The sequence below is a fragment of the Empidonax traillii genome, unplaced genomic scaffold (assembly GCF_003031625.1).
Source record: "Empidonax traillii isolate 1590-97213 ecotype Southwest subspecies unplaced genomic scaffold, ASM303162v1 scaffold282:size975252, whole genome shotgun sequence".
Classification (NCBI taxonomy): Eukaryota; Metazoa; Chordata; class Aves; order Passeriformes; family Tyrannidae; genus Empidonax; species Empidonax traillii.
In genome coordinates, this window is record NW_020955475.1 from 186,579 (window position 1) to 190,436 (window position 3,858).

At 37.0% G+C, this 3,858-nt stretch overlaps 1 protein-coding gene across 3 annotated transcripts in view; it reads left to right on the forward strand.

Annotated features, from left to right (window-relative positions):
- TBL1X (transducin beta like 1 X-linked) overlaps positions 1 to 3,858 on the forward strand; it is a 200,185-nt gene that overhangs the window by 29,721 nt on the left and 166,606 nt on the right. The window lies entirely within an intron of this gene.

A 3,858-nucleotide genomic window follows, 5' to 3' on the forward strand; every position in this document is an offset into this window, starting at 1 on the left:
AAATGTTAAACACTGTTGAGAGAGGTATGGCTGGGGATGGTGCTGTGCTCAGAAAGAGATACAGACACTCTTCTAAAATAAGTAAGATGATTTTCCCCTCCTTTTTATTTTGTATCAGTGCTCATCCCATCCTCCACATCATGTTTTTTAGGCTGAAGATTTTGAAAAGATAACATTTGCTTTCTCTCCATATCAAGATCTCAATCCCATTTGCGTTGACATTTTAGCTTTATGAGCGAGAATGCATTATGTAAAGTTTCCATTAGCCTGCAAAATATTAAATTAAGTGTTGAAAACATGAGTTGTTTGTGGTGAGTGAAGCAGAGCAAGCCACGGAGATGATTTGTACTTGTCAAAATTAGATGAAGTTGTTGTTTTTCGGTTTTTGGTGGTGTTTATTTTTTTTTTTAGGTTAGACAGGGAATGTAACCTACCACTCACTTTCTTTCCATTCTCTTTGCCTTTGTTCAGAAAATGAAATTCACTGAACAAAGGCCAAGTTCTTAATAACACAAGTGAAAGCATAACTATAATTTGTAGTTGGAAATACTGTGAGTAGCATATGTGGCTGTACATTCCTTTGGCAAGATGTTATTCGCATTCTCCTTGAACATGTAATTATGTATCATTGCTTAATAAGGAGAGAACTTCTTTGTCAAACATTTCTCTGTAGCATTAGGCTTTCGAACTGCATGTTGTAAAAGAATGCTTTGGAAGATATCAAAAGGTTCAACTGCTTTTTTTTTTTTTTCTGATGGGAGATAACATAGCTGCAGCATTAATTGTAGTCTAAACTAGGTAAAAGTGTAATATGCAGTAGTATATTTGTGCATAAGTAGTACAGGAATATAAATGAAATCTGTCTTGACATGCATTCATGGTAACATTCTTGCAGTTTGTTTACAAAATGAAAGAATATCTGTCTTTGGTAGAAAATTCTATGTTTAAAGCAGTGTCCCACTATCCTTTGAAGTGTTAAATGCTCCTGGGTTTCATTTTTTTTGGCACAAGGGTAGTGGATGTTGAAGAAGCCAACAACATTAACTTGCACAGGAGCATTCCTGTCTTATTTTTGTTTCTAGGTCTGTTTCCTGTGTTGGGGGAAGGGGAGTGAGAGCACAGCTGCTCCCTAAGTTCAAGATGAAGCTGCTTCTTTAGTGTGTTTTAAGCCTTGGTCACAGTTTCTTACTGGAAGCCTTTAAATGAGCTTTAGTCTGATATTCAATTGCGCTTTTATAGGCATGAAATCTCCCTCCATCCCCCTCTCTTCCCTGACTCTCCATTCTAGTCCCCAACAACAAAACCCACTCACTAATGAAACAAAACTCCTGATTATCTGCAACATAAATATCCAAGAGGACCCTCAGAAGGAGAGCATTTGTATGTACATGTTTCTGAGTTCAGCTTTGGCTGGGCACAGTGATTGATCAATATTTGTTCTGACGTTTGTTTCCTCGATTTTAAACTGTTGATACAAGCCAGCACAAAAGATTAGCAACTTTGGGTACCAAAGCTGCTAAATTTGAACCTTTATTTCTCAGAGAAGCTGAAACATCACAGAGAATGGGAGATGAATTTTCTGCCTGGTTATTTATGGTACCTCCAGTAATTCAGGCAGAAAAAATAACAACCTATTCTTCTCTTACATTTCCTTATACATATTTAAACAAAGTCTTCTATCTGAATTTTGCCATTCGTATTCCTTGAGCAAAAACACTTCTATTTTTTCATAGTTGTACAAACAAATTAAAGCACCCCTTTCTTCTGTTTGTCCAGTTGAAATTTTTATTGGCCTGTGTTGCAATCAGATATGTATAAAAGAAATAAAACAAACCTGCATTGGGAAGAATGTCAGTGTTGCAGTTATTCTCTTTCATGCGGTGGTAGGAGTTCATATTGAGGTACCTTTGCTTACACAGACTAAAATGTTTCAGTGAGAAGGAAAACCATGTATTGTTGGTTGTATTTTATTTCCCTGCAAGAGAGCAGTTTGATGGTTGGATAGGGTGTGTTTAAAATGCAGAATAATGTGGGGAAAAAAAAAAAAGTTATTACCTACCAGAGGCTTATAGTCTGGGGCAGAAGGTACTTAGATGGAAGTCCAGTTTTCAGTGTGGCTGTTTCAAAGTCTGAAGATAGTTTAATCCAAACAGAGCTGACAAAGGAGTTAATGTTGGGCACTCGCTGTTGATTTACAAGTCTTGGCATACCAAGAAGGCACGAGAAACCTGGCTGAGCACCAGCACTGTAGACTAGATAACCAGGGTAGTTATAAGCATGGATTCCTATCCACGTAAAATGATGGAATAACTCATGTAGGGCTTGGTAAATAAAGAACGGAGGAGAATCACAGGGTATTTATTGGTAACGCTTGTCAGCATGAGTTTGTTAAAAGTAGGCCTTGTAAGGCTGTTGGGGTAACTCTGCCATCCTGTCCTTCAGCGTTCGCATAAGGCTACTACCTTTGCCATGTTTTTCAGCTGCTTTTACAGTGGGCTGTTGACAAAGTAGTGTGAAAATACACATTTAGATTTGTGTAAGGTTACTCCATTGGTGCTATTTGGCATTTTCGTAAAGAATCAAGAACGACACACGGTGAGAAGGACACGCAGTAGCTGAATCAGACCTTAAGGAGGGTTAATACACTTACATTTGAGGTCCTTGTGCGTCTGTGTTTACCAATGGGTTGCCAGTCCTCCACCCTTGAACATTTCTTCTTTTATCTGTGCCCATGTAAAAACAATCCCTTAAAAATTTTATAGAGTATTCAAAGATTGAGAAAATAATAAAGAATAGAGCAAATTGCTGAGTGATTACGCTTGTAAAACGGGGGAAGACAAGATTGTTACTTTAACATAGCAAATGTAGCATTCCGCAGAAAGGGACTAAGACATGGGGTTTCTTTTAGAGCAGTAGGCTCCATCCTCTGTAAAACATCTATGGCTGAAGGGCTGACGTGGTCTCTGGGTACATAAGCTAGAAAGTGTGGGAATGGGAAGATGGCACTCTAGCACTGAGAGGTTTATGGCTAGATTGTTTTCTCTAGTTCTAGTGTCCACAAGTAAAGAAGAAAATAGTTAAAGGTTCGAAAAAGAGTTGCAGGATTAAAGGATGGAAACAAGCCTGAAGTAGAAAGGTTCTTTGAGTTTAAGATATTGATCGTAACAGAAAGCTAAAATGTATTCTCTTTAAGCCTTTGTAACACATAAATCCCTGAACTTCAGTGTTTCATTCTAACTGGGAGAATGATGGAGCCCCTGTATTCTGATCCCAGTTCTGTCAAGTCTTGACAGTTTTAAAACCTTCACAAATTTCATATATAATAATGGCTTAAGAGTTTTCAGTGAAGTAGTTGAATATAATTACCTGATTTTATAGATGGAGAAAGTGGAATAAAGTCACATGCTTTAATTCTGCTTCTGGAATTTTTGTGGAGTACATTTACAGAAATCTCAAGGTAGGGCTATTTTCAAATTGTGTTGTCCATTGAAATGGTTCTGTGAACTTCCAAATTCAGGATAGTGCATTTTTTTAAAAAGAGAATTTACATTTGTTATAAAGGCTGTGATCTTGAGGAATTGTATTAGTAACTGCAATCCTAAAACTGAAATTCAGTGGAAACTAAAATGAAAGTTGATGGCTTGGTAATCGTCTAATAACTGCAAAAAGTGAACAGTAACATAATGAAAAATATATTAAATACTTTATTTAATTATCCAGTGACACACGTGCATATTGGTGTATGGGCTACTCAAAAAATCAAAGAGATGAGACTAGTGTGAACTGTAGCAAATTATAGAGGAAGATCATGAAGTCAAGAAATATGTGACAGAGCGAAACATTGGAAATATACTTTTA